The 7,635-nt window shown below is 39.4% G+C and overlaps 1 long non-coding RNA gene across 1 annotated transcript; it reads left to right on the top strand.

Moving 5' to 3' along the window:
• Positions 1-2,144: 2,144 nt before the first annotated feature.
• Positions 2,145-3,613, top strand: LOC145425824 (uncharacterized). The gene is made up of 3 exons (XR_013906581.1): positions 2,145-2,228; positions 3,142-3,381; positions 3,479-3,613. It is a non-coding gene; the product is annotated as an uncharacterized LOC145425824 (long non-coding RNA).
• Positions 3,614-7,635: the final 4,022 nt, after the last annotated feature.

The following is a 7,635-nucleotide window of genomic DNA, read 5'->3' as shown; positions in this document are numbered from 1 at the left end:
CCCGCCTACTATCCTCGGAAACGTAAAATGATTGGCTAGAATTCAAAGTGTATTACAGCTCAGGAAAAATAGCACCGAAATAAAGCACCGAAATGTGCACTGCTTTTCGTTCTGGTTACTACCGTTTATGTCAGAACCGGTGCCATCATGGTACCGGATACCGGTACCCATCCCTACTCCAGACTGAAGATGAGCTGCATACAGGGCTGGACTGGGACAAAAAATCGTCCCGGGCATTTTGACTAGAGACCGGCCCACTATTATAGGAAAAACCATAAAGCCTTTGAATGAAAAAAAAATGCTGTTGTGACAGTGACGTACACTGTCGTCTTGGTATAAATGTATCAATCTAATAAACTTAAACCTACACCCTCGTCCCTATTCTGGTATTCTAAACAGTACAGAAACCCAAAGACTGCTTGAAAGTAGACTGCTTGGTCGAGTTAACCTCCTGAACTATCTACAACACATGGTGGAAACCTGAAATTAAGACAGAGAAGACTAGAGGTGAGACATGATCATTACTGAATATTAAAAATAATAAATGACAGCTTTAGTGATATTTGCATAAACTATTTATTTATCACATCAATAAACAGCATGGCAGGGCAAAATATTTTTTCTAACATGGCAACCTTTTTAAAAGTGAAAGGCGACAGAAAGACAGGTGAGAAAGAATAAAACTTAATTGACTTTTTGATGGCATTTTACACACAGTACTGGTACCCCAGATAGCAAGGAGACATTGAACAGATGTTGATTTTCCATCTGAACCATCAGAATCGTCAGGATTGAAATGTCAACACAAAACCAATGTTGAAACAACATTGAAATACTGATGAAACTAGGGCTGGGTATCGTCACTAATTTCTAGAATCGATTCAATTCCGATTCACAAGGTCCCGAATCGATTCGATTCACGATTCGATTTAATTCGATTCGATTCAATTCGATTTGAATCTGGGAAATTTTGACAGTCAGAAATATTATAATTCAGATCAGTACATTTACATATTTTTGTATCTATAAAAAGGAAGCTGACACACGCAAGACTTCATCACAGGTGTGAGCGTCACAGCAGATGCCTTTGTGTCAAAGTAGCTGAAGATAAAGCACAGAAAAACATGAAGGTGATTTTCCTGGCCTAGATTTTATAAAAATATTCCGCAGTACATCAAAAACGAAAGAAAACCATTAATCAACATATGAACATTACCTCTGAAGTTACAGCGGTTTTATTAGAGACACGGCGTTTTGCATTTTGCATAATTTTAAAAAGTTTACATTTGTTCAGTATTGAACAGCAGAAATTAGGTTTTCTTTTCGGAAGTAAGTAAAACGAAAAAAAACGTAGGCCGACAGCGCTGTAAACAACGGTAGACTTGTGCGTAACAAGCAAGCCAATAATGAAGTACAGAGAGAGAGAGAGAGAGAGAGAGCTGTGGCTCGTGGTGGAAGCAAAACAGTAAAAGTCAGAGTGAATTCATGATGATGTTTATGTGAAGCGTAGTTTGGATCTTCTTTTGCTGCTGGTTCGGTCAATATTGTTTTGGAGAGAGATCAAACTAACAGCTTTAGAATCGGCGCATAAAGGGCGTGAACACAAAGCGCGGACCCACCGACAGATCAGAATCAGCGAGCTGTCGGCTTTCAGCCCCGACTGTGAGAAAGGCGACATCTAACTGATTCTGATCCGCGGGTCGCGCTGTGTGTTTAAGTCTTTGTGCCGTGTTCCTGCTCTCATTTACTGTCTTAGCTGTTTGGTGGTTGTTGAAAGTTTGTGAGATTTCACCAGAGATTCTGGCATTTCGGGCAAAATAAATTTATATTAAAAAAATCGATTCAGGATTTTAATGAATCGATTTTACGTTATCCAAGCCAGAATCGATTTTAATTGATAAATCGATTATAAAAACCCACCCCTAGATGAAACCTGACACTGACATTGAAATAACATTGATTCACTGTTGTTCTGTCATCGTTGATTGTTGATCTATTTATAGTTGACGAGGTGACAACAATCACGTTGAAAAATCATCAATTTATGGTTGAGCGGGAAATTAAAGCTGCTCCCACTTGGACTATTCCGCAGCACCCCTATCACATTGGTACGTCCCTCCAGGTAACCATTGTCTTGTACAGTAGACATTAGATTTACTCTCAGCGGAATTGACCGGAGAAGGCATCAGTTCATGCACTGCACTGGCCTGCACCACGATTAGTATAAGGTAAGAATGAATGACTTTTGTTCTATTCGTTATTTCCATGGTTGCATTTGAATAACAGTAAAAAAAAAAAAACCAAACTTGTTAATGTAAAGTTTCGGATAAAATGTGGGAGCCCGAAATTGTGTCTACTTTCATCTTACAATCCGGCAACAAATAAATTGCACTGCGAACAAAGTCTATCAACAAAGAAAACATTTTCGTTTCATACTTTTCCGTTATATTCCCTTACAAAGCTAGCTTTAACGCTTCGAGGGTTCCTTTGTTCTTGCCGTCACCTCGGCGCTTGACCCAGACTTTCGCTCTGTAGTTGCTTTTTAGCATAGTACTACAAAAAATTGTAAATCTGTGATATATGATTGATAAACGTAAAGGTAACTGTATAAATGTGTTCAATGACTTTGTTACTTTTAATGATTGGAGAGCACCCGCTTCGATTCGCACTCAATTCAAACTCTACGCTGCACGCTCACCTACCTTGCGTTTGCACCTTTTGTCCACACGTAAACTGCGTTTCATCAACTGAAAACTGAGATTTTTAAAGACGCCTGCCAGGGCGGATATTTTCGAAAACTCCATTTTAGCATTTACGTGTGGACGAGGAAGACTGAGAAAACGCAGCCTCAAAGGTGTGCGCCTATTTTGATGCCACACTGTGCGCCAAGTTTTTGTCTCGGTGCCATGAATGGCAGACTTAGACAAAATACTGTTAATTTTATTATCTTCAGTGTTTAAATGCTTACATATACACACGCAGTTGTATGTTAAAAAAAAAAGAGTTTGTTTTATCGGGTTTGCTTGTAATTGTTGCCTATATACATTTTAAGCTATTATTTATTATTTAGTTCAATCAATAGATCAAGTTTTGTAGTGACTATGAAATATATTGTAATTATCTGTTTCCTGTTTATCCTAGACAGGGCAAAAAAGGACTCCAAATTTTAAAAAAAGATAAAAATGAAAGACTGGTGCATTGTGCAGTTCAGCACTGGTGGTACAGAAATAGTCCCTAGTTCATGGATAAATGGGGAGAAATTGTCATGGCCTCCATATCCTCCGTGAGACACATTCAGGATCCACGCCACAGTAAAGAGGAGAGTTCATCCTGGTGCAACATGGCTCACCTATGCACCAGTCCGACTTCTAATAAGCCATGGTGGGTATCATCTGGATTGGTGTTGTATAAATGTAACAATAACAAGTTTTTCGTGTCCTAATTTATGTCTGGCCATACATTGTGTTTGTACTTCCAGACACATTTCACGAAGCAGAACGCAGTCTTCAGAAATATCTAAGTGAACACTGTGATACGTCTGACCTTCAGTCCGAAGCTGAAACTCAGACCAGTCATAAAAGAAAGCACAAGTAAAACTTTTTTTATTTCACAAACATATCTTTGATTGCTAAGAATTTATGATCTTGTCTTTTATACATATCTGTGGTGCTTCCATACTGCAATATCACCACATAATATAGTCCAAAAAGTGGAAGCTTGTAAACTTTTTATAGATGCAAAGCCGTGTACACTTGTGCACTTCAAAAATTCCTTGTATACTGTACCTGCACATTTGTAATTACTTATGACCGTTTTCAACTTTTTTTCTTTAGCCCTAATCCCCTGTACACATATAGTGACTCAGAGGATGAGCAGCCCACAAAAAAACGGTTTCCCCAGCCCCCTCGAGTGAAAATACCAGGTAATAAAATACTGTCTGGTGTCTTTGTACATATCTGTGTGTGACACAAGGAAACTTTTGACAAGTTGTCTGTATTCTTAAATACTTAAAAAAAATTATCTTTTTCTGTCAGACCTGATGAGAGCTGTTAGCGAACTCTGTGAGGAGGTCAGAGCCATCCGCAATACCGGCTGCAATGAATCGGTAGATGCTGGGGTACTGCCTCTGGATTTGCCCTTGCACAACATTGAGGAGCTAAACAATGCAGAGGCAGCTCTTCAATCACAAGAGGCAAATAAGGCAATGGTAAGTATATAAAGGTTATGTACACTTTGTAACTATAAAGTGTAATAGCTGTCAGATGTGATTTAAATACATAACAACGGCCTGTTGATTAAACACACAAGCACTTGCATACACATTAAAGACATGAGACATGCTAATTCCATCTCTTAAAATGTGTCTATAGGTGAGACGCTTTGCCTTGATTGGAGGGACCACACTGGAGGTGCGAGTACGCCGTGTAATGGCTTATGCCATTACAAACGAGCTGGCCTCGGTACTAAACTGGGCAGGGAAAAAAACCAAGGACCAGACAAAGCAAAAAAGGGCATTTAAAGATACCAAATATGCATCTGCAGAGCGCTGTAAGTTTTACCGTTTTTTTGCTATATTACTTTGTCCTTCTTAATAACAAGACTTTCATGTCCGGTTAATCTGGAGATGGAGTCTTTGGTCTTTGGCTTGTTTAGTCCTCGGGTTGTAGTTTCTACAGCCCGAGGACCCCATGTTTATTTTGTTTTAAAGACAGTTAACAAGAGCTTATTCATGTGCTCTAATTCACTTTTTTTGTTTGTGTGTGTGTGTGTATTTTTGTCCTAGATGGCCTGACGCAGCAGTTAGGGGCAAACTCTATGTCCGAGTTTGTCTTTGCACAAGCAGTGCAGAAATGGCTCCGATACGCCCCAGATCGTTTGGGTGGTGCAGGACGCACACCATCCATCCCCATCCCAGAGTAAAAATTACAAACTTCTGTGAAACATATAAATGTAAATAGGAAACTGTCTTTTAATAAAGTATTTAGCAAACGAAACATGCCTATTGACCTTTTTTTGTTTAGTTTTTTCTCTGTTACATCACATGCAATGCTTTTTTATTTTAGGATATTAATATTGACATGATACATTGTGAGACATTTGTTTTTTTTTTTTAAAGGGTGTCCAATTTGAGGAATAAGTACAATTATGTGTTTAGGTGGTTTAAGTATTGATGGAAACATGCAGTAGTTTAGTATTGGTTAAAATACCTATAAAGAGAGGTAGATTTCCAGTCATGATTTAACTGTTGTTTTAATAAAAAGCAACTGTGCAAAAGAGGTGGAAAATCAACACTATAGCTCAACAGTGTTTCAATATCAGAATCTGACATTGTTTCAATGTCAACAGTATTAGAAAATATAACGTTGAATCAATGTCAGGTTTCAACATTGATTCAACATCAAAACCTGACGTTTCAACGTTAAAAAAGGGTGCAAGAGTGACGTTAGGTCAACGTCACACTTCAACGTTGATTCAATGACATCACCTGATATTGACTCAACATTGTTTCAATGTTTCCTTGCTATCTGGGACAGTATCTAGAAAATGTGGGAAAATACTGGCATCATATACAGTACTTATTTCTGAAGAAATAATGGGACCCTGAAAAAATGTACAATAATGGATTCCTCTACATTTTACATCAGATGAAAACGTTGGTTGTAAGATTCAGATAATTATTCAATAACAGCCAGACATTTTAAATGAGAATAAGGAAGAAAAGTATTTCTTTGTGCCCCCCTCTCCCTGTTAATGTCCTACCTGGCCCCCTGGCAAAACTTTGCTAGACCCGCCCCTGCACAGTTACCAGCTGTCAGCTACAAAGGATCCTGGTGTTATTTATCTCTCAGAAACAGTTCACAACTTCCCTTCAACTGATTCATGTCACCTAAAAGGTAAACCTGTTTCTCCATCACCTGTTCAGCTCTGATGATTCAGTAACATCTCCTGGTTTCATCTTCATATTTCCCTCTCACCACATATCCAAACCGATATCATGACCAGCAGGTTTACAGCTGTGGCTCCAGCAAACATCAGCTGATACTAGAAGGCAATATTAAATAAATTCTAACAACAGCTTATCAAGCTTAAACGTGCTGCTGTTTAGCGCGACATCCGCTGGTTTCCTCCTTCTGGCGCAAAGTGGGCAATAAAAGCCGATCAGCTGATCACTGATCAGTTTCATGACTGAAGTAGCAACAGGAGAGGGAGGGGGACAGAATGAGAGAAGAAGAAACAGCTGTGCAGCGTAAAGAAGCAGAAAAAATCCAGCTTCGTGTCTTTTTCATTCTAGCTGAAGTCAGGGACAAATGCGTTCCTTTACAGCTCAATACGAAACATGTAATATTTTCTCTGAATACGGGATGATTCCATTTATTACGGGACGGTTGGCAACTCTACTAACTAACTTTATGAATAAAACAAAGTTCACTATCAGTAACATCATAGCACCCATCCAGCTGTATAGAAACTCCATCATGCTAGCTAGTACACAGTACGAGTTATTGTAACTGACAGTAAAAAGTCAGCACAACGAAAATAAACTCCACCTTAACTTGGTTTATATCTGACCCAGATAGACTGCAGGTCATAACTTCTTACCTGAAGTTCAGTTCACCTGACACTCGGACCACCTGCCGCCTCGGGTCTCTCCTCCTCCTGCCTCCCCTTTCCCTCATCCACCTGCTGGCCTCTGTGGAAGGTCCGCCATAGACACCACCAACTAACTGATTTAGTTTTACACATCTGCCAGCATCTGGCCAATCCACCACCTTTCACTGTTTATACCATTACGAAAAAAAAAAAATATCGGCCAATAAAAATGAAAAATCACCATCGGCTCACCGATTCCAGCTATGGCTGCATATGTGTTTAGTAGTAATTTGTTTTTGTAGAGGGCTAGCACAACAAACGTTTTGACGGGCATTGCCATATTGGAATCTCGACTTCTCTGACGAGGCTAACCAGAACGCCATTTACTCGAGTGTGACATCATTACCAGGTCCGTGTTCCAATTTCCAAGGTAAGTCGAATGCAACACACAAAGTAATGAATAATGACCCTATCTAAATCCCAGTAACGATTAACACGTTCCTGATTTTGGCATAATAACTAGTTACTGTGCTCGTTACCACAATAGTAACGTCGTTACTGTAACGTGTTACTTAATAACGCATTAGTCCCTACACTGGTAGTGACCGAAAGAACGAGATCGCAGATACAAGCGGTAGAAATGAGCAAACTCCTGGCACATCGCCTTAAAACCCCCACATCTTTCGCTACTCAGGTTAACCATTGTATATAAGTCACTTAAACAAGTAAAACATGTTATTGTTTGGCCTTTTTCAGTGTTTGATTTGTTCGTAAGTTATTAGATTAAATTAAAAAAAACTTTATTAATCCCTCGGTAGGGTTCCTCCGGGGTTTTCACACAGCTGAATATACGTTAAACAGAAAGCTGATTAAACAGAGATGTGAGATGGACGAAAATTTACGCCAGCGTCCAGTTATATCTTAGATAGCAAGGAGCAGACGGCAGAGTTTAACTCCACCGAGAGAGCTTGTGATGTAATTCTGAAGGCCAGACCATCCAATTTCACAGTCGCTCATTTCCGGTCTACCCGGCTTTCTTTAGAC

This window comes from Astatotilapia calliptera, chromosome 3 (assembly GCF_964374335.1).
Source record: "Astatotilapia calliptera chromosome 3, fAstCal68.1, whole genome shotgun sequence".
In the NCBI taxonomy this organism is placed as follows: Eukaryota; Metazoa; Chordata; class Actinopteri; order Cichliformes; family Cichlidae; genus Astatotilapia; species Astatotilapia calliptera.
Note: the sequence above shows the minus strand (reverse complement) of the source record. Positions and strands in the feature narration are given on the sequence as shown.